We start from the raw sequence: 25217 nt of genomic DNA, 5'->3' as shown, positions 1-25217 counted from the left end.
AGCCCGTCACTCTACCCACTGAGATATACTCCTTGGCCTTTCTCACTCACTCATATACTCCCTATCACACTCACCCACTGAGCTATACTCCCTATCTCACTCACTGCTATCCTCCCTATGCCAATTTCACTCACTCACACCTGGAATCAATCCCCAGCCTCCCGGGTGCCAGCCAGTCACTCTACCCACTGAGCTATACTCCTTGGCCTTTCTCACTCACTTCTATACTCCCTGTCACACTCACCCACTGAGCGATACTCCCTATCTCACTCACCCACTGAGCGATACTCCCTATCTCACTCACTGCTATCCTCCATATGCCAATTTCACTCACACCTGGAATAAATCCCCAGCCTCCCGGGTGCCAGCCCGTCACTCTACCCACTGAGCTATACTCCCTATCTCACTCACTGCTATCCTCCATATGCCAATTTCACTCACACCTGGAATAAATCCCCAGCCTCCCGGGTGCCAGCCCGTCACTCTACCCACTGAGATATACTCCTTGGCCTTTCTCACTCATTCCTATACTCCCTATCTCACTCACCCACTGAGCTATACTCCCTATCTCACTCACTCACTGCTATCCTCCCTATGCCAATCTCACTCACTCACACCTGGAATCGATCCCCAGCCTCCCGGGTGCCAGCCAGTCACTCTACCCACTGAGCTATACTCCTTGGCCTTTCTCACTCACTCCTACACTCCCTATCACACTCACCCACTGAGCTATACTCCCTATCTCACTCACTGCTATCCTCCATATGCCAATTTCACTCACACCTGGAATCAATCCCCAGCCTCCCGGGTGCCAGCCAGTCACTCTACCCACTGAGCTATACTCCCTATGCCTATCTCACTCACGACTATACTCCCTTTGCCTATCTCACTCTACCCACTGAGCTATACTCCTTGGCCTTTCTCACTCACTCCTATACTCCCTATCACACTCACCCACTGAGCTATACTCCCTATCTCACTCACCCACTGAGCTATACTCCCTATCTCACTCACTGCTATCCTCCCTATGCCAATCTCACTCACTCACACCTGGAATCGATCCCGAGCCTCCCGCGTGCCAGCCAGTCACTCACTCTACCCACTGAGCTATACTCCCTATGCCTATCTCACTCACGACTATACTCCCTTTGCCTATCTCACTCTACCCACTGAGCTATACTCCTTGGCCTTTCTCACTCACTCCTATACTCCCTATCACACTCACCCACTGAGCTATACTTCCTATCTCACTCACGCACTTAGCTATACTCCCTATGCCAATCTCACTCACTCACACCTGGAATCGATCCCCAGCCTCCCGGGTGCCAGCCAGTCACTCTACCCACTGAGCGATACTCCTTGGCCTTTCTCACTCACTCCTATACTCCCTATCACACTCACCCACTGAGCTATACTCCCAATCTCAATCAACCCACTGAGCGATACTCCTTGGCGTTTCTCACTCACTCCTATACTCCCGATCTCACTCACCCACTGAGCTATACTCCCTATCTCACTCACTGCTATCCTCCCTATGCCAATTTCACTCACTCACACCTGGAATCAATCCCCAGCCTCCCGGGTGCCAGCCAGTCACTCTACCCACTGAGCTATACTCCTTGGCCTTTCTCACTCACTCCTATACTCCCTATCACACTCACCCACTGAGCAATACTCCCTATCTGACTCACCCACTGAGCTATCCTCCCTATGCCAATCTCACTCACTCACACCTGGAATCGATACCCAGCCTCCCGGGTGCCAGCCAGTCACTCTACCCACTGAGATATACTCCTTGGCCTTTCTCACTCACTCATATACTCCCTATCACACTCACCCACTGAGCTATACTCCCTATCTCACTCACCCACTGAGCTATACTCCCTATCTCACTCACTGCTATCCTCCCTATGCCAATCTCTCTCACTCACACCTGGAATCGATCCCCAGCCTCCCGGGTGCCAGCCAGTCACTCTACCCACTGAGCTATACTCCTTGGCCTTTCTCACTCACTCCTATACTCCCTATCACACTCACCCACTGAGCTATACTCCCTTTCTCACTCATCCACTGAGCTATACTCCCTATCTCACTCACTGCTATCCTCCCTATGCCAATCTCTCTCACTCACACCAGGAATCGATCCCCAGCCTCCCGGGTGCCAGCCAGTCACTACCCTCTGAGCTATAATCCCTATCACACCCACCCACCGAGCTATACTCCCTATCACACTCACCCACTGAGCGATACTCCCTATCTCACTCACTGCTATCCTCCCTATGCCAATCTCACTCACTCACACCTGGAATCGATCCCCAGCCTCCCGGGTGCCAGGCAGTCACTCTTCCCACTGAGCTATACAATTTGGCCTTTCTCACTCACCCACTGAGCTATACTCCCTTTCTCACTCACCCACCCACTGAGCGATACTCCCTATCTCACTCACCCACTGAGCGATACTCCCTATCTCACTCACTGCTAACCTCCCTATGCCAATCTCTCTCACTCACACCTGGAATCGATCCCCAGCCTCCCGGGTGCCAGCCAGTCACTCTACCCACTGAGCTATACTCCTTGGCCTTTCTCACTCACTCCTGTAATCCCTATCACACTCACCCACTGAGCTATACTCCCTATCTCACTCACTGCTATCCTCCCGATGCCAATCTCACTCACTCACACCTGGAATCGATCCCCAGCCTCCCGGGTGCCAGCCAGTCACTCTACCCACTGAGCTATACTCCTTGGCCTTTCTCACTCACTCCTGTAATCCCTATCACACTCACCCACTGAGCTATACTCCCTATCTCACTCACCCACTGAGCTATACTCCTTGGCGTTTCTCACTCACTCCTATACTCCCTATCACACTCACCCACTGAGCTGTTCTCCCTATCTCACTCACTGCAATCCTCCCGATGCCAATCTCACTCACACCTGGAATCGATCCCCAGCCTCCCGGGTGCCAGCCAGTCACTCTACCCACTGAGCTATACTCCTTGGCCTTTCTCACTCACTCCTGTAATCCCTATCACACTCACCCACTGAGCTATACTCCCTATCTCACTCACCCACTGAGCTATACTCCTTGGCGTTTCTCACTCACTCGTATACTCCCTATCTCACTCACCCACTGAGCTATACTCCCTTTCTCACTCACCCACTGAGCTATACTCCCGATGCCAATCTCACTCACACCTGGAATCGATCCCCAGCCTCCCGGGTGCCAGTCAGTCACTCAACCCACTGAGCTCTACTCCTTGGCCTATCTCACTCACCCACTGAGCGATACTCTCTATCTCACTCACTGCTATCCTCCCTATGCCAATCTCTCTCACTCACACCTGGAATCGATCCCGAGCCTCCCGGGTGCCAGCCAGTCACTCGTCCCACTGAGCTATACACCTTGGCCTTTCTCACTCACTCCTATACTCTCTATCTCACTCACCCACTGAGCTATACTCCCTATCTCACTCACCCACTGAGCGATACTCCCCTTCTCACTCACTGCTATCCTCCCTATGCCAATCTCACTCACTCACACCTGGAATCGATCCCCAGCCTCCCGGGTGCCAGCCAGTCACTCTACCCACTGAGCTATACTCCTTGGCCTTTCTCACTCACTCCTGTAATCCCTATCACACTCACCCACTGAGCTATACTCCCTATCTCACTCACCCACTGAGCTATACTCCTTGGCGTTTCTCACTCACTCCTATACTCCCTATCACACTCACCCACTGAGCTGTTCTCCCTATCTCACTCACTGCAATCCTCCCGATGCCAATCTCACTCACACCTGGAATCGATCCCCAGCCTCCCGGGTGCCAGCCAGTCACTCTACCCACTGAGCTATACTCCTTGGCCTTTCTCACTCACTCGAATACTCCCTATCTCACTCACCCACTGAGCTATCCTCCCTATCTCACTCACCCACTGAGCTATACTCCCTATCTCACTCACTGCTATCCTCCCGATGCCAATCTCACTCACTCACACCTGGAATCGATCCCCAGCCCTCCCGGGTGCCAGCCAGTCACTCTACCCACTGAGCTATACTCCTTGGCCTTTCTCACTCACTCCTATACTCCCTATCACACTCACCCACTGAGCAATACTCCCTATCTGACTCACCCACTGAGCTATCCTCCCTATGCCAATCTCACTCACTCACACCTGGAATCGATCCCCAGCCTCCCGGGTGCCAGCCAGTCACTCTACCCACTGAGATATACTCCTTGGCCTTTCTCACTCACTCATATACTCCCTATCACACTCACCCACTGAGCTATACTCCCTATCTCACTCACCCACTGAGCTATACTCCCTATCTCACTCACTGCTATCCTCCCTACGCCAATCTTACTCACTCACACCTGGAATCAATCCCCAGCCTCCCGGGTGCCAGCCAGTCACTCTACCCACTGAGCTATACTCCTTGGCCTTTCTCACTCACCCACTGAGCTATCCTCCCTATGCCAATCTCACTCACTCACACCTGGAATCGATCTCCAGCCTCCCGGGTGCCAGCCAGTCACTCTTCCCACTGAGCTATTCTCCTTGGCCTTTCTCACTCACTCCTATACCCCCTATCTCACTCACCCACTGAGCTATACTCCCTATCTCACTCACCCACTGAGCGATACTCCTTGGCGTTTCTCACTCACTCACTCCTATACTCCCTATCACACTCACCCACTGAGCTGTTCTCCCTATCTCACTCACTGCAATCCTCCCGATGCCAATCTCACTCACACCTGGAATCGATCCCCAGCGTCCCGGGTGCCAGCCAGTCACTCTACCCACTGAGCTATACTCCTTGGCCTTTCTCACTCACTCGAATACTCCCTATCTCACTCACCCACTGAGCTATACTCCCTATCTCACTCACTGCTATCCTCCCTATGCCAATCTCACTCACTCACACCTGGAATCGATCCCCAGCCTCCCAGGTGCCAGCCAGTCACTCAACCCACTGAGCTATACTCCCTATCTCACTCACTGCTATCCTCCCTATGCCAATCTCACTCACTCACACCTGGAATCGATCCCGAGCCTCCCGCGTGCCAGCCAGTCACTCACTCTACCCACTGAGCTATACTCCCTATGCCTATCTCACTCACGACTATACTCCCTTTGCCTATCTCACTCTACCCACTGAGCTATACTCCTTGGCCTTTCTCACTCACTCCTATACTCCCTATCACACTCACCCACTGAGCTATACTTCCTATCTCACTCACGCACTTAGCTATACTCCCTATGCCAATCTCACTCACTCACACCTGGAATCGATCCCCAGCCTCCCGGGTGCCAGCCAGTCACTCTACCCACTGAGCGATACTCCTTGGCCTTTCTCACTCACTCCTATACTCCCTATCACACTCACCCACTGAGCTATACTCCCAATCTCAATCAACCCACTGAGCGATACTCCTTGGCGTTTCTCACTCACTCCTATACTCCCGATCTCACTCACCCACTGAGCTATACTCCCTATCTCACTCACTGCTATCCTCCCTATGCCAATTTCACTCACTCACACCTGGAATCAATCCCCAGCCTCCCGGGTGCCAGCCAGTCACTCTACCCACTGAGCTATACTCCTTGGCCTTTCTCACTCACTCCTATACTCCCTATCACACTCACCCACTGAGCAATACTCCCTATCTGACTCACCCACTGAGCTATCCTCCCTATGCCAATCTCACTCACTCACACCTGGAATCGATACCCAGCCTCCCGGGTGCCAGCCAGTCACTCTACCCACTGAGATATACTCCTTGGCCTTTCTCACTCACTCATATACTCCCTATCACACTCACCCACTGAGCTATACTCCCTATCTCACTCACCCACTGAGCTATACTCCCTATCTCACTCACTGCTATCCTCCCTATGCCAATCTCTCTCACTCACACCTGGAATCGATCCCCAGCCTCCCGGGTGCCAGCCAGTCACTCTACCCACTGAGCTATACTCCTTGGCCTTTCTCACTCACTCCTATACTCCCTATCACACTCACCCACTGAGCTATACTCCCTTTCTCACTCATCCACTGAGCTATACTCCCTATCTCACTCACTGCTATCCTCCCTATGCCAATCTCTCTCACTCACACCAGGAATCGATCCCCAGCCTCCCGGGTGCCAGCCAGTCACTACCCTCTGAGCTATAATCCCTATCACACCCACCCACCGAGCTATACTCCCTATCACACTCACCCACTGAGCGATACTCCCTATCTCACTCACTGCTATCCTCCCTATGCCAATCTCACTCACTCACACCTGGAATCGATCCCCAGCCTCCCGGGTGCCAGGCAGTCACTCTTCCCACTGAGCTATACAATTTGGCCTTTCTCACTCACCCACTGAGCTATACTCCCTTTCTCACTCACCCACCCACTGAGCGATACTCCCTATCTCACTCACTGCTAACCTCCCTATGCCAATCTCTCTCACTCACACCTGGAATCGATCCCCAGCCTCCCGGGTGCCAGCCAGTCACTCTACCCACTGAGCTATACTCCTTGGCCTTTCTCACTCACTCCTGTAATCCCTATCACACTCACCCACTGAGCTATACTCCCTATCTCACTCACTGCTATCCTCCCGATGCCAATCTCACTCACTCACACCTGGAATCGATCCCCAGCCTCCCGGGTGCCAGCCAGTCACTCTACCCACTGAGCTATACTCCTTGGCCTTTCTCACTCACTCCTGTAATCCCTATCACACTCACCCACTGAGCTATACTCCCTATCTCACTCACCCACTGAGCTATACTCCTTGGCGTTTCTCACTCACTCCTATACTCCCTATCACACTCACCCACTGAGCTGTTCTCCCTATCTCACTCACTGCAATCCTCCCGATGCCAATCTCACTCACACCTGGAATCGATCCCCAGCCTCCCGGGTGCCAGCCAGTCACTCTACCCACTGAGCTATACTCCTTGGCCTTTCTCACTCACTCCTGTAATCCCTATCACACTCACCCACTGAGCTATACTCCCTATCTCACTCACCCACTGAGCTATACTCCTTGGCGTTTCTCACTCACTCGTATACTCCCTATCTCACTCACCCACTGAGCTATACTCCCTTTCTCACTCACCCACTGAGCTATACTCCCGATGCCAATCTCACTCACACCTGGAATCGATCCCCAGCCTCCCGGGTGCCAGTCAGTCACTCAACCCACTGAGCTCTACTCCTTGGCCTATCTCACTCACCCACTGAGCGATACTCTCTATCTCACTCACTGCTATCCTCCCTATGCCAATCTCTCTCACTCACACCTGGAATCGATCCCGAGCCTCCCGGGTGCCAGCCAGTCACTCGTCCCACTGAGCTATACACCTTGGCCTTTCTCACTCACTCCTATACTCTCTATCTCACTCACCCACTGAGCTATACTCCCTATCTCACTCACCCACTGAGCGATACTCCCCTTCTCACTCACTGCTATCCTCCCTATGCCAATCTCACTCACTCACACCTGGAATCGATCCCCAGCCTCCCGGGTGCCAGCCAGTCACTCTACCCACTGAGCTATACTCCTTGGCCTTTCTCACTCACTCCTGTAATCCCTATCACACTCACCCACTGAGCTATACTCCCTATCTCACTCACCCACTGAGCTATACTCCTTGGCGTTTCTCACTCACTCCTATACTCCCTATCACACTCACCCACTGAGCTGTTCTCCCTATCTCACTCACTGCAATCCTCCCGATGCCAATCTCACTCACACCTGGAATCGATCCCCAGCCTCCCGGGTGCCAGCCAGTCACTCTACCCACTGAGCTATACTCCTTGGCCTTTCTCACTCACTCGAATACTCCCTATCTCACTCACCCACTGAGCTATCCTCCCTATCTCACTCACCCACTGAGCTATACTCCCTATCTCACTCACTGCTATCCTCCCGATGCCAATCTCACTCACTCACACCTGGAATCGATCCCCAGCCCTCCCGGGTGCCAGCCAGTCACTCTACCCACTGAGCTATACTCCTTGGCCTTTCTCACTCACTCCTATACTCCCTATCACACTCACCCACTGAGCAATACTCCCTATCTGACTCACCCACTGAGCTATCCTCCCTATGCCAATCTCACTCACTCACACCTGGAATCGATCCCCAGCTCCCGGGTGCCAGCCAGTCACTCTACCCACTGAGCTATACTCCTTGGCCTTTCTCACTCACCCACTGAGCTATCCTCCCTATGCCAATCTCACTCACTCACACCTGGAATCGATCTCCAGCCTCCGGGTGCCAGCCAGTCACTCTTCCCACTGAGCTATTCTCCTTGGCCTTTCTCACTCACTCCTATACCCCCTATCTCACTCACCCACTGAGCTATACTCCTATCTCACTCACCCACTGAGCGATACTCCTTGGGCGTTTCTCACTCACTCACTCCTATACTCCCTATCACACTCACCCACTGAGCTGTTCTCCCTATCTCACTCACTGCAATCCTCCCGATGCCAATCTCACTCACACCTGGAATCGATCCCCAGCGTCCCGGGTGCCAGCCAGTCACTCTACCCACTGAGCTATACTCCTTGGCCTTTCTCACTCACTCGGAATACTCCCTATCTCACTCACCCACTGAGCTATTACTCCCTATCTCACTCACTGCTATCCTCCCTATGCCAATCTCACTCACTCACACCTGGAATCGATCCCCAGCCTCCCAGGTGCCAGCCAGTCACTCAACCCACTGAGCTATACTCCCTATCTCACTCACTGCTATCCTCCCTATGCCAATCTCACTCACTCACACCTGGAATCGATCCCCAGCCTCCCGGGTGCCAGCCAGTCACTCTACCCACTGAGCTATACTCCTTGGCCTTTCTCACTCACTCCTGTAATCCTATCACACTCACCCACTGAGCTATACTCCCTATCTCACTCACTGCAATCCTCCCGATGCCAATCTCACTCACACCTGGAATCGATCCCCAGCCTCCCGGGTGCCAGCCAGTCACTCTACCCACTGAGCTATACTCCTTGGCCTTTCTCACTCACTCGGATACTCCCTTTCACACTCACCCACTGAGCTATACTCCCTATCTCACTCACCCACTGAGCGATACTCCCTATCTCACTCACTGCTATCCTCCCTTTGCCAATCTCACTCACTCACACTTGGAATCGATCCCCAGCCTCCCTATCTCACTCACCACTGAGCGATACTCCCCTTCTCACTCACTGCTATCCTCCCTATGCCAATCTCACTCACTCACACCTGGAATCGATCCCCAGCCTCCCGGGTGCCAGCCAGTCACTCTACCCACTGAGCTATACTCCTTGGCCTTTCTCACTCACTCCTGTATCCCTATCACACTCACCCACTGAGCTATACTCCCTATCTCACTCACCCACTGAGCTATACTCCTTGGCGTTTCTCACTCACTCCTATACTCCCTATCACACTCACCCACTGAGCTGTTCTCCCTATCTCACTCACTGCAATCCTCCGATGCCAATCTCACTCACACCTGGAATCGATCCCCAGCCTCCCGGGTGCCAGCCAGTCACTCTACCCACTGAGCTATACTCCTTGGCCTTTCTCACTCACTCGAATACTCCCTATCTCACTCACCCACTGAGCTATCCTCCCTATCTCACTCACCCACTGAGCTATACTCCCTATCTCACTCACTGCTATCCTCCCGATGCCAATCTCACTCACTCACACCTGGAATCGATCCCCAGCCCTCCCGGGTGCCAGCCAGTCACTCTACCCACTGAGCTATACTCCTTGGCCTTTCTCACTCACTCCTATACTCCCTATCACACTCACCCACTGAGCAATACTCCCTATCTGACTCACCCACTGAGCTATCCTCCCTATGCCAATCTCACTCACTCACACCTGGAATCGATCCCCAGCCTCCCGGGTGCCAGCCAGTCACTCTTACCCACTGAGATATACTCCTTGGCCTTTCTCACTCACTCATATACTCCCTATCACACTCACCCCACTGAGCTATACTCCCTATCTCACTCACCCACTGAGCTATACTCCCTATCTCACTCACTGCTATCCTCCCTACGCCAATCTTACTCACTCACACCTGGAATCAATCCCCAGCCTCCCGGGTGCCAGCCAGTCACTCTACCCACTGAGCTATACTCCTTGGCCTTTCTCACTCACCCACTGAGCTATCCTCCCTATGCCAATCTCACTCACTCACACCTGGAATCGATCTCCAGCCTCCCGGGTGCCAGCCAGTCACTCTTCCCACTGAGCTATTCTCCTTGGCCTTTCTCACTCACTCCTATACCCCCTATCTCACTCACCCACTGAGCTATACTCCCTATCTCACTCACCCACTGAGCGATACTCCTTGGCGTTTCTCACTCACTCCTATACTCCCTATCACACTCACCCACTGAGCTGTTCTCCCTATCTCACTCACTGCAATCCTCCCGATGCCAATCTCACTCACACCTGGAATCGATCCCCAGCGTCCCGGGTGCCAGCCAGTCACTCTACCCACTGAGCTATACTCCTTGGCCTTTCTCACTCACTCGAATACTCCCTATCTCACTCACCCACTGAGCTATACTCCCTATCTCACTCACTGCTATCCTCCCTATGCCAATCTCACTCACTCACACCTGGAATCGATCCCCAGCCTCCCAGGTGCCAGCCAGTCACTCAACCCACTGAGCTATACTCCCTATCTCACTCACTGCTATCCTCCCTATGCCAATCTCACTCACTCACACCTGGAATCGATCCCCAGCCTCCCGGGTGCCAGCCAGTCACTCTACCCACTGAGCTATACTCCTTGGCCTTTCTCACTCACTCCTGTAATCCCTATCACACTCACCCACTGAGCTATACTCCCTATCTCACTCACTGCAATCCTCCCGATGCCAATCTCACTCACACCTGGAATCGATGCCCAGCCTCCCGGCTGCCAGCCAGTCACTCTACCCACTGAGCTATACTCCTTGGCCTTTCTCACTCACTCGGATACTCCCTTTCACACTCACCCACTGAGCTATACTCCCTATCTCACTCACCCACTGAGCGATACTCCCTATCTCACTCACTGCTATCCTCCCTTTGCCAATCTCACTCACTCACACTTGGAATCGATCCCCAGCCTCCCTATCTCACTCACCCACTGAGCTGTACTCCTTGGCGTTTCTCACTCACTCCTATACTCCCTATCACACTCACCCACTGAGCTATACTCCCTATCTCACTCACTGCAATCCTCCCGATGCCAATCTCACTCACACCTGGAATCGATTCCCCAGCCTCCCGGGTGCCAGCCAGTCACTCTACCCACTGAGCTATACTCCTTGGCCTTCTCACTCGGATACTCCCTTTCTCACTCACTGCTATCCTCCCTTTGCCAATCTCACTCACTCACACTTGGAATCGATCCCCAGCCTCCCGGGTGCCAGCCAGTCACTCTACCCACTGAGCTATACTCCTTGGCCTTTCTCACTCACTCCTATACTCCCTATCACACTCACCCACTGAGCTATACTCCCTATCTCACTCACTGCTATCCTCCCTATGCCAATCTCACTCACTCACACCTGGAATCGATCCCCAGCCTCCCAGGTGCCAGCCAGTCACTCTACCCACTGAGCTATACTCCTTGGCCTTTCTCACTCACTCCTATACTCCCTATCACACTCACCCACTGAGCTATACTCCCTATCTCACTCACTGCTATCCTCCCTATGCCAATCTCACTCACTCACACCTGGAATCGATCCCCAGCCTCCCAGGTGCCAGCCAGTCACTCTACCCACTGAGCTATACTCCTTGGCCTTTCTCACTCACTCCTATACTCCCTATCACACTCACCCACTGAGCTATACTCCCTATCTCACTCACTGCTATCCTCCCTATGCCAATCTCACTCACTCACACCTGGAATCGATCCCCAGCCTCCCAGGTGCCAGCCAGTCACTCTACCCACTGAGCTATACTCCTTGGCCTTTCTCACTCACTCGAATACTCCCTATCTCACTCACCCACTGAGCTATACTCCCTATCTCACTCACTGCTATCCTCCCTATGCCAATCTCACTCACTCACACCTGGAATCGATCCCCAGCCTCCCAGGTGCCAGCCAGTCACTCAACCCACTGAGCTATACTCCCTATCTCACTCACCGCTATCCTCCCTATGCCAATCTCACTCACTCACACCTGGAATCGATCCCCAGCCTCCCGGGTGCCAGCCAGTCACTCTACCCACTGAGCTATACTCCTTGGCCTTTCTCACTGACTCCTATACTCCCTATCACACTCACCCACTGAGCAATACTCCCTATCTCACTCACCCAATGAGCTATACTCCCTATCTCACTCACTGCTATCCTCCCTATGCCAATCTCACTCACTCACACCTGGAATCGATCCCCAGCCTCCCGGGTGCCAGCCAGTCACTCTACCCACCGAGCTATACTCCTTCGCCTTTCTCACTCAGTCCTATACTCCCTTTCTCACTCACCCACTGAGCGATACTCCCAATCTCACTCACTGCTATCCTCCCTATGCCAATCTCACTCACTCACACCTGGAATCGATCCCCAGCCTCCCGGGTGCCAGCCCGTCACTCTACCCACTGAGATATACTCCTTGGCCTTTCTCACTCACTCATATACTCCCTATCACACTCACCCACTGAGCTATCCTCCCTATCTCACTCACTGCTATCCTCCCTATGCCAATCTCACTCACTCACACCTGGAATCGATCCCCAGCCTCCCGGGTGCCAGCCAGTCACTCTACCCACTGAGCTATACTCCTTGGCCTTTCTCACTGACTCCTATACTCCCTATCACACTCACCCACTGAGCTATACTCCCTATCTCACTCACTGCTATCCTCCCTACGCCAATCTTACTCACTCACACCTGGAATCAATCCCCAGCCTCCCGGGTGCCAGCCAGTCACTCTACCCACTGAGCTATACTCCTTGGCCTTTCTCACTCACCCACTGAGCTATCCTCCCTATGCCAATCTCACTCACTCACACCTGGAATCGATCTCCAGCCTCCCGGGTGCCAGCCAGTCACTCTTCCCACTGAGCTATTCTCCTTGGCCTTTCTCACTCACTCCTATACCCCCTATCTCACTCACCCACTGAGCTATACTCCCTATCTCACTCACCCACTGAGCGATACTCCTTGGCGTTTCTCACTCACTCACTCCTATACTCCCTATCACACTCACCCACTGAGCTGTTCTCCCTATCTCACTCACTGCAATCCTCCCGATGCCAATCTCACTCACACCTGGAATCGATCCCCAGCGTCCCGGGTGCCAGCCAGTCACTCTACCCACTGAGCTATACTCCTTGGCCTTTCTCACTCACTCGAATACTCCCTATCTCACTCACCCACTGAGCTATACTCCCTATCTCACTCACTGCTATCCTCCCTATGCCAATCTCACTCACTCACACCTGGAATCGATCCCCAGCCTCCCAGGTGCCAGCCAGTCACTCAACCCACTGAGCTATACTCCCTATCTCACTCACTGCTATCCTCCCTATGCCAATCTCACTCACTCACACCTGGAATCGATCCCGAGCCTCCCGCGTGCCAGCCAGTCACTCACTCTACCCACTGAGCTATACTCCCTATGCCTATCTCACTCACGACTATACTCCCTTTGCCTATCTCACTCTACCCACTGAGCTATACTCCTTGGCCTTTCTCACTCACTCCTATACTCCCTATCACACTCACCCACTGAGCTATACTTCCTATCTCACTCACGCACTTAGCTATACTCCCTATGCCAATCTCACTCACTCACACCTGGAATCGATCCCCAGCCTCCCGGGTGCCAGCCAGTCACTCTACCCACTGAGCGATACTCCTTGGCCTTTCTCACTCACTCCTATACTCCCTATCACACTCACCCACTGAGCTATACTCCCAATCTCAATCAACCCACTGAGCGATACTCCTTGGCGTTTCTCACTCACTCCTATACTCCCGATCTCACTCACCCACTGAGCTATACTCCCTATCTCACTCACTGCTATCCTCCCTATGCCAATTTCACTCACTCACACCTGGAATCAATCCCCAGCCTCCCGGGTGCCAGCCAGTCACTCTACCCACTGAGCTATACTCCTTGGCCTTTCTCACTCACTCCTATACTCCCTATCACACTCACCCACTGAGCAATACTCCCTATCTGACTCACCCACTGAGCTATCCTCCCCTATGCCAATCTCACTCACTCACACCTGGAATCGATACCCAGCCTCCCGGGTGCCAGCCAGTCACTCTACCCACTGAGATATACTCCTTGGCCTTTCTCACTCACTCATATACTCCCTATCACACTCACCCACTGAGCTATACTCCCTATCTCACTCACCCACTGAGCTATACTCCCTATCTCACTCACTGCTATCCTCCCTATGCCAATCTCTCTCACTCACACCTGGAATCGATCCCCAGCCTCCCGGGTGCCAGCCAGTCACTCTACCCACTGAGCTATACTCCTTGGCCTTTCTCACTCACTCCTATACTCCCTATCACACTCACCCACTGAGCTATACTCCCTTTCTCACTCATCCACTGAGCTATACTCCCTATCTCACTCACTGCTATCCTCCCTATGCCAATCTCTCTCACTCACACCAGGAATCGATCCCCAGCCTCCCGGGTGCCAGCCAGTCACTACCCTCTGAGCTATAATCCCTATCACACCCACCCACCGAGCTATACTCCCTATCACACTCACCCACTGAGCGATACTCCCTATCTCACTCACTGCTATCCTCCCTATGCCAATCTCACTCACTCACACCTGGAATCGATCCCCAGCCTCCCGGGTGCCAGGCAGTCACTCTTCCCACTGAGCTATACAATTTGGCCTTTCTCACTCACCCACTGAGCTATACTCCCTTTCTCACTCACCCACCCACTGAGCGATACTCCCTATCTCACTCACCCACTGAGCGATACTCCCTATCTCACTCACTGCTAACCTCCCTATGCCAATCTCTCTCACTCACACCTGGAATCGATCCCCAGCCTCCCGGGTGCCAGCCAGTCACTCTACCCACTGAGCTATACTCCTTGGCCTTTCTCACTCACTCCTGTAATCCCTATCACACTCACCCACTGAGCTATACTCCCTATCTCACTCACTGCTATCCTCCCGATGCCAATCTCACTCACTCACACCTGGAATCGATCCCCAGCCTCCCGGGTGCCAGCCAGTCACTCTACCCACTGAGCTATACTCCTTGGCCTTTCTCACTCACTCCTGTAATCCCTATCACACTCACCCACTGAGCTATACTCCCTATCTCACTCACCCACTGAGCTATACTCCTTGGCGTTTCTCACTCACTCCTATACTCCCTATCACACTCACCCACTGAGCTGTTCTCCCTATCTCACTCACTGCAATCCTCCCGATGCCAATCTCACTCACACCTGGAATCGATCCCCAGCCTCCCGGGTGCCAGCCAGTCACTCTACCCACTGAGCTATACTCCTTGGCCTTTCTCACTCACTCCTGTAATCCCTATCACACTCACCCACTGAGCTATACTCCCTATCTCACTCACCCACTGAGCTATACTCCTTGGCGTTTCTCACTCACTCGTATACTCCCTATCTCACTCACCCACTGAGCTATACTCCCTTTCTCACTCACCCACTGAGCTATACTCCCGATGCCAATCTCACTCACACCTGGAATCGATCCCCAGCCTCCCGGGTGCCAGTCAGTCACTCAACCCACTGAGCTCTACTCCTTGGCCTATCTCACTCACCCACTGAGCGATACTCTCTATCTCACTCACTGCTATCCTCCCTATGCCAATCTCTCTCACTCACACCTGGAATCGATCCCGAGCCTCCCGGGTGCCAGCCAGTCACTCGTCCCACTGAGCTATACACCTTGGCCTTTCTCACTCACTCCTATACTCTCTATCTCACTCACCCACTGAGCTATACTCCCTATCTCACTCACCCACTGAGCGATACTCCCCTTCTCACTCACTGCTATCCTCCCTATGCCAATCTCACTCACTCACACCTGGAATCGATCCCCAGCCTCCCGGGTGCCAGCCAGTCACTCTACCCACTGAGCTATACTCCTTGGCCTTTCTCACTCACTCCTGTAATCCCTATCACACTCACCCACTGAGCTATACTCCCTATCTCACTCACCCACTGAGCTATACTCCTTGGCGTTTCTCACTCACTCCTATACTCCCTATCACACTCACCCACTGAGCTGTTCTCCCTATCTCACTCACTGCAATCCTCCCGATGCCAATCTCACTCACACCTGGAATCGATCCCCAGCCTCCCGGGTGCCAGCCAGTCACTCTACCCACTGAGCTATACTCCTTGGCCTTTCTCACTCACTCGAATACTCCCTATCTCACTCACCCACTGAGCTATCCTCCCTATCTCACTCACCCACTGAGCTATACTCCCTATCTCACTCACTGCTATCCTCCCGATGCCAATCTCACTCACTCACACCTGGAATCGATCCCCAGCCCTCCCGGGTGCCAGCCAGTCACTCTACCCACTGAGCTATACTCCTTGGCCTTTCTCACTCACTCCTATACTCCCTATCACACTCACCCACTGAGCAATACTCCCTATCTGACTCACCCACTGAGCTATCCTCCCTATGCCAATCTCACTCACTCACACCTGGAATCGATCCCCAGCCTCCCGGGTGCCAGCCAGTCACTCTACCCACTGAGCTATACTCCTTGGCCTTTCTCACTCACCCACTGAGCTATCCTCCCTATGCCAATCTCACTCACTCACACCTGGAATCGATCTCCAGCCTCCCGGGTGCCAGCCAGTCACTCTTCCCACTGAGCTATTCTCCTTGGCCTTTCTCACTCACTCCTATACCCCCTATCTCACTCACCCACTGAGCTATACTCCCTATCTCACTCACCCACTGAGCGATACTCCTTGGCGTTTCTCACTCACTCACTCCTATACTCCCTATCACACTCACCCACTGAGCTGTTCTCCCTATCTCACTCACTGCAATCCTCCCGATGCCAATCTCACTCACACCTGGAATCGATCCCCAGCGTCCCGGGTGCCAGCCAGTCACTCTACCCACTGAGCTATACTCCTTGGCCTTTCTCACTCACTCGAATACTCCCTATCTCACTCACCCACTGAGCTATACTCCCTATCTCACTCACTGCTATCCTCCCTATGCCAATCTCACTCACTCACACCTGGAATCGATCCCCAGCCTCCCAGGTGCCAGCCAGTCACTCAACCCACTGAGCTATACTCCCTATCTCACTCACTGCTATCCTCCCTATGCCAATCTCACTCACTCACACCTGGAATCGATCCCCAGCCTCCCGGGTGCCAGCCAGTCACTCTACCCACTGAGCTATACTCCTTGGCCTTTCTCACTCACTCCTGTAATCCCTATCACACTCACCCACTGAGCTATACTCCCTATCTCACTCACTGCAATCCTCCCGATGCCAATCTCACTCACACCTGGAATCGATCCCCAGCCTCCCGGGTGCCAGCCAGTCACTCTACCCACTGAGCTATACTCCTTGGCCTTTCTCACTCACTCGGATACTCCCTTTCACACTCACCCACTGAGCTATACTCCCTATCTCACTCACCCACTGAGCGATACTCCCTATCTCACTCACTGCTATCCTCCCTTTGCCAATCTCACTCACTCACACTTGGAATCGATCCCCAGCCTCCCTATCTCACTCACCCACTGAGCGATACTCCCCTTCTCACTCACTGCTATCCTCCCTATGCCAATCTCACTCACTCACACCTGGAATCGATCCCCAGCCTCCCGGGTGCCAGCCAGTCACTCTACCCACTGAGCTATACTCCTTGGCCTTTCTCACTCACTCCTGTAATCCCTATCACACTCACCCACTGAGCTATACTCCCTATCTCACTCACCCACTGAGCTATACTCCTTGGCGTTTCTCACTCACTCCTATACTCCCTATCACACTCACCCACTGAGCTGTTCTCCCTATCTCACTCACTGCAATCCTCCCGATGCCAATCTCACTCACACCTGGAATCGATCCCCAGCCTCCCGGGTGCCAGCCAGTCACTCTACCCACTGAGCTATACTCCTTGGCCTTTCTCACTCACTCGAATACTCCCTATCTCACTCACCCACTGAGCTATCCTCCCTATCTCACTCACCCACTGAGCTATACTCCCTATCTCACTCACTGCTATCCTCCCGATGCCAATCTCACTCACTCACACCTGGAATCGATCCCCAGCCCTCCCGGGTGCCAGCCAGTCACTCTACCCACTGAGCTATACTCCTTGGCCTTTCTCACTCACTCCTATACTCCCTATCACACTCACCCACTGAGCAATACTCCCTATCTGACTCACCCACTGAGCTATCCTCCCTATGCCAATCTCACTCACTCACACCTGGAATCGATCCCCAGCCTCCCGGGTGCCAGCCAGTCACTCTACCCACTGAGATATACTCCTTGGCCTTTCTCACTCACTCATATACTCCCTATCACACTCACCCACTGAGCTATACTCCCTATCTCACTCACCCACTGAGCTATACTCCCTATCTCACTCACTGCTATCCTCCCTACGCCAATCTTACTCACTCACACCTGGAATCAATCCCCAGCCTCCCGGGTGCCAGCCAGTCACTCTACCCACTGAGCTATACTCCTTGGCCTTTCTCACTCACCCACTGAGCTATCCTCCCTATGCCAATCTCACTCACTCACACCTGGAATCGATCTCCAGCCTCCCGGGTGCCAGCCAGTCACTCTTCCCACTGAGCTATTCTCCTTGGCCTTTCTCACTCACTCCTATACCCCCTATCTCACTCACCCACTGAGCTATACTCCCTATCTCACTCACCCACTGAGCGATACTCCTTGGCGTTTCTCACTCACTCCTATACTCCCTATCACACTCACCCACTGAGCTGTTCTCCCTATCTCACTCACTGCAATCCTCCCGATGCCAATCTCACTCACACCTGGAATCGATCCCCAGCGTCCCGGGTGCCAGCCAGTCACTCTACCCACTGAGCTATACTCCTTGGCCTTTCTCACTCACTCGAATACTCCCTATCTCACTCACCCACTGAGCTATACTCCCTATCTCACTCACTGCTATCCTCCCTATGCCAATCTCACTCACTCACACCTGGAATCGATCCCCAGCCTCCCAGGTGCCAGCCAGTCACTCAACCCACTGAGCTATACTCCCTATCTCACTCACTGCTATCCTCCCTATGCCAATCTCACTCACTCACACCTGGAATCGATCCCCAGCCTCCCGGGTGCCAGCCAGTCACTCTACCCACTGAGCTATACTCCTTGGCCTTTCTCACTCACTCCTGTAATCCCTATCACACTCACCCACTGAGCTATACTCCCTATCTCACTCACTGCAATCCTCCCGATGCCAATCTCACTCACACCTGGAATCGATGCCCAGCCTCCCGGCTGCCAGCCAGTCACTCTACCCACTGAGCTATACTCCTTGGCCTTTCTCACTCACTCGGATACTCCCTTTCACACTCACCCACTGAGCTATACTCCCTATCTCACTCACCCACTGAGCGATACTCCCTATCTCACTCACTGCTATCCTCCCTTTGCCAATCTCACTCACTCACACTTGGAATCGATCCCCAGCCTCCCTATCTCACTCACCCACTGAGCTGTACTCCTTGGCGTTTCTCACTCACTCCTATACTCCCTATCACACTCACCCACTGAGCTATACTCCCTATCTCACTCACTGCAATCCTCCCGATGCCAATCTCACTCACACCTGGAATCGATCCCCAGCCTCCCGGGTGCCAGCCAGTCACTCTACCCACTGAGCTATACTCCTTGGCCTTTCTCACTCGGATACTCCCTTTCTCACTCACTGCTATCCTCCCTTTGCCAATCTCACTCACTCACACTTGGAATCGATCCCCAGCCTCCCGGGTGCCAGCCAGTCACTCTACCCACTGAGCTATACTCCTTGGCCTTTCTCACTCACTCCTATACTCCCTATCACACTCACCCACTGAGCTATACTCCCTATCTCACTCACTGCTATCCTCCCTATGCCAATCTCACTCACTCACACCTGGAATCGATCCCCAGCCTCCCAGGTGCCAGCCAGTCACTCTACCCACTGAGCTATACTCCTTGGCCTTTCTCACTCACTCCTATACTCCCTATCACACTCACCCACTGAGCTATACTCCCTATCTCACTCACTGCTATCCTCCCTATGCCAATCTCACTCACTCACACCTGGAATCGATCCCCAGCCTCCCAGGTGCCAGCCAGTCACTCTACCCACTGAGCTATACTCCTTGGCCTTTCTCACTCACTCCTATACTCCCTATCACACTCACCCACTGAGCTATACTCCCTATCTCACTCACTGCTATCCTCCCTATGCCAATCTCACTCACTCACACCTGGAATCGATCCCCAGCCTCCCAGGTGCCAGCCAGTCACTCTACCCACTGAGCTATACTCCTTGGCCTTTCTCACTCACTCGAATACTCCCTATCTCACTCACCCACTGAGCTATACTCCCTATCTCACTCACTGCTATCCTCCCTATGCCAATCTCACTCACTCACACCTGGAATCGATCCCCAGCCTCCCAGGTGCCAGCCAGTCACTCAACCCACTGAGCTATACTCCCTATCTCACTCACCGCTATCCTCCCTATGCCAATCTCACTCACTCACACCTGGAATCGATCCCCAGCCTCCCGGGTGCCAGCCAGTCACTCTACCCACTGAGCTATACTCCTTGGCCTTTCTCACTGACTCCTATACTCCCTATCACACTCACCCACTGAGCAATACTCCCTATCTCACTCACCCAATGAGCTATACTCCCTATCTCACTCACTGCTATCCTCCCTATGCCAATCTCACTCACTCACACCTGGAATCGATCCCCAGCCTCCCGGGTGCCAGCCAGTCACTCTACCCACCGAGCTATACTCCTTCGCCTTTCTCACTCAGTCCTATACTCCCTTTCTCACTCACCCACTGAGCGATACTCCCAATCTCACTCACTGCTATCCTCCCTATGCCAATCTCACTCACTCACACCTGGAATCGATCCCCAGCCTCCCGGGTGCCAGCCCGTCACTCTACCCACTGAGATATACTCCTTGGCCTTTCTCACTCACTCATATACTCCCTATCACACTCACCCACTGAGCTATCCTCCCTATCTCACTCACTGCTATCCTCCCTATGCCAATCTCACTCACTCACACCTGGAATCGATCCCCAGCCTCCCGGGTGCCAGCCAGTCACTCTACCCACTGAGCTATACTCCTTGGCCTTTCTCACTGACTCCTATACTCCCTATCACACTCACCCACTGAGCTATACTCCCTATCTCACTCACTGCTATCCTCCCTACGCCAATCTTACTCACTCACACCTGGAATCAATCCCCAGCCTCCCGGGTGCCAGCCAGTCACTCTACCCACTGAGCTATACTCCTTGGCCTTTCTCACTCACCCACTGAGCTATCCTCCCTATGCCAATCTCACTCACTCACACCTGGAATCGATCTCCAGCCTCCCGGGTGCCAGCCAGTCACTCTTCCCACTGAGCTATTCTCCTTGGCCTTTCTCACTCACTCCTATACCCCCTATCTCACTCACCCACTGAGCTATACTCCCTATCTCACTCACCCACTGAGCGATACTCCTTGGCGTTTCTCACTCACTCCTATACTCCCTATCACACTCACCCACTGAGCTGTTCTCCCTATCTCACTCACTGCAATCCTCCCGATGCCAATCTCACTCACACCTGGAATCGATCCCCAGCGTCCCGGGTGCCAGCCAGTCACTCTACCCACTGAGCTATACTCCTTGGCCTTTCTCACTCACTCGAATACTCCCTATCTCACTCACCCACTGAGCTATACTCCCTATCTCACTCACTGCTATCCTCCCTATGCCAATCTCACTCACTCACACCTGGAATCGATCCCCAGCCTCCCAGGTGCCAGCCAGTCACTCAACCCACTGAGCTATACTCCCTATCTCACTCACTGCTATCCTCCCTATGCCAATCTCACTCACTCACACCTGGAATCGATCCCCAGCCTCCCGGGTGCCAGCCAGTCACTCTACCCACTGAGCTATACTCCTTGGCCTTTCTCACTCACTCCTGTAATCCCTATCACACTCACCCACTGAGCTATACTCCCTATCTCACTCACTGCAATCCTCCCGATGCCAATCTCACTCACACCTGGAATCGATGCCCAGCCTCCCGGCTGCCAGCCAGTCACTCTACCCACTGAGCTATACTCCTTGGCCTTTCTCACTCACTCGGATACTCCCTTTCACACTCACCCACTGAGCTATACTCCCTATCTCACTCACCCACTGAGCGATACTCCCTATCTCACTCACTGCTATCCTCCCTTTGCCAATCTCACTCACTCACACTTGGAATCGATCCCCAGCCTCCCTATCTCACTCACCCACTGAGCTGTACTCCTTGGCGTTTCTCACTCACTCCTATACTCCCTATCACACTCACCCACTGAGCTATACTCCCTATCTCACTCACTGCAATCCTCCCGATGCCAATCTCACTCACACCTGGAATCGATCCCCAGCCTCCCGGGTGCCAGCCAGTCACTCTACCCACTGAGCTATACTCCTTGGCCTTTCTCACTCGGATACTCCCTTTCTCACTCACTGCTATCCTCCCTTTGCCAATCTCACTCACTCACACTTGGAATCGATCCCCAGCCTCCCGGGTGCCAGCCAGTCACTCTACCCACTGAGCTATACTCCTTGGCCTTTCTCACTCACTCCTATACTCCCTATCACACTCACCCACTGAGCTATACTCCCTATCTCACTCACTGCTATCCTCCCTATGCCAATCTCACTCACTCACACCTGGAATCGATCCCCAGCCTCCCAGGTGCCAGCCAGTCACTCTACCCACTGAGCTATACTCTTTGGCCTTTCTCACTCACTCCTATACTCCCTATCACACTCACCCACTGAGCTATACTCCCTATCTCACTCACTGCTATCCTCCCTATGCCAATCTCACTCACTCACACCTGGAATCGATCCCCAGCCTCCCAGGTGCCAGCCAGTCACTCTACCCACTGAGCTATACTCCTTGGCCTTTCTCACTCACTCCTATACTCCCTATCACACTCACCCACTGAGCTATACTCCCTATCTCACTCACTGCTATCCTCCCTATGCCAATCTCACTCACTCACACCTGGAATCGATCCCCAGCCTCCCAGGTGCCAGCCAGTCACTCTACCCACTGAGCTATACTCCTTGGCCTTTCTCACTCACTCGAATACTCCCTATCTCACTCACCCACTGAGCTATACTCCCTATCTCACTCACTGCTATCCTCCCTATGCCAATCTCACTCACTCACACCTGGAATCGATCCCCAGCCTCCCAGGTGCCAGCCAGTCACTCAACCCACTGAGCTATACTCCCTATCTCACTCACCGCTATCCTCCCTATGCCAATCTCACTCACTCACACCTGGAATCGATCCCCAGCCTCCCGGGTGCCAGCCAGTCACTCTACACACTGAGCTATACTCCTTGGCCTTTCTCACTGACTCCTATACTCCCTATCACACTCACCCACTGAGCAATACTCCCTATCTCACTCACCCAATGAGCTATACTCCCTATCTCACTCACTGCTATCCTCCCTATGCCAATCTCACTCACTCACACCTGGAATCGATCCCCAGCCTCCCGGGTGCCAGCCAGTCACTCTACCCACCGAGCTATACTCCTTCGCCTTTCTCACTCAGTCCTATACTCCCTTTCTCACTCACCCACTGAGCGATACTCCCAATCTCACTCACTGCTATCCTCCCTATGCCAATCTCACTCACTCACACCTGGAATCGATCCCCAGCCTCCCGGGTGCCAGCCCGTCACTCTACCCACTGAGATATACTCCTTGGCCTTTCTCACTCACTCATATACTCCCTATCACACTCACCCACTGAGCTATCCTCCCTATGCCAATCTCACTCACTCACACCTGGAATCGATCCCGAGCCTCCCGGGTGCCAGCCAGTCACTCTACCCACTGAGCTATACTTCTTGGCCTTTCTCACTCATTCCTATACTCCCTATCTCACTCACCCACTGAGCTATACTCCCTATCTCACTCACTGCTATCCTCCCTATGCCAATCTCACTCACTCACACCTGGAATCGATCCCCAGCCTCCCGGGTGCCAGCCAGTCACTCTACCCACTGAGCTATACTCCTTGGCCTTTCTCACTGACTCCTATACTCCCTATCACACTCACCCACTGAGCTATACTCCCTATCTCACTCACCCACTGAGCTGTACTCCCTATCTCACTCACTGCTATCCTCCCTATGCCAATTTCACTCACACCTGGAATCAATCCCCAGCCTCCCGGGTGCCAGGCCGTCACTCTACCCACTGAGATATACTCCTTGGCCTTTCTCACTCACCCATATACTCCCTATCACACTCACCCACTGAGCTATACTCCCTATCTCACTCACCCACTGATCCATACTCCCTATCTCACTCACTGCTATCCTCCCTATGCCAATCTCACTCACTCACACCTGGAATCGATCCCCAGCCTCCCGGGTGCCAGCCAGTCACTCTACCCACTGAGCTATACTCCTTGGCCTTTCTCACTCACTCATATACTCCCTATCACACTCACCCACTGAGCTATACTCCCTTTCTCACTCACCGACTGAGCTATCCTCCCTATGCCAATCTCACTCACTCACACCTGGAATCGATCCCCAGCCTCCCGGGTGCCAGCCAGTCACTCTACGCATTGAGCTATACTCCTTGGCCTTTCTCACTCACTCCTATACTCCCTATCTCACTCACCCACTGAGCTATACTCCCTATGCCAATCTCACTCACTCACACCTGGAATCGATCCCCAGCCTCCCGGGTACCAGCCAGTCACTCTTCCCACTGAGCGATACTCCCTATCTCACTCACCCACTAAGCTATACTCCCTATCACACTCACCCACTGAGCTATCCTCCCAATGCCAATCTCACTCACTCACACCTGGAATCGATCCCCAGCCTCCCGGGTGCCAGCCAGTCACTCTACGCATTGAGCTATACTCCTTGGCTTTTCTCACTCACTC

At 53.4% G+C, this 25217-nt stretch overlaps 1 long non-coding RNA gene across 1 annotated transcript in view; it reads right to left on the bottom strand.

The window, feature by feature from the left end:
• Positions 1 to 25217, bottom strand: part of LOC127534321 (uncharacterized) — a 60812-nt gene that overhangs the window by 30126 nt on the left and 5469 nt on the right. Inside the window, exons 5-7 of the long non-coding RNA XR_007942399.1 lie at positions 24101 to 25135; positions 15461 to 18460; positions 10094 to 10917 (exon numbers count right to left, since the gene is read on the bottom strand). This is a non-coding gene — a long non-coding RNA (uncharacterized LOC127534321). The remainder of the gene's footprint in view (positions 1 to 10093; positions 10918 to 15460; positions 18461 to 24100; positions 25136 to 25217) is intronic.

This window comes from Acanthochromis polyacanthus, chromosome 6 (genome assembly GCF_021347895.1).
Source record: "Acanthochromis polyacanthus isolate Apoly-LR-REF ecotype Palm Island chromosome 6, KAUST_Apoly_ChrSc, whole genome shotgun sequence".
Classification (NCBI taxonomy): domain Eukaryota; kingdom Metazoa; phylum Chordata; class Actinopteri; family Pomacentridae; genus Acanthochromis; species Acanthochromis polyacanthus.
Note: the sequence above shows the minus strand (reverse complement) of the source record. Positions and strands in the feature narration are given on the sequence as shown.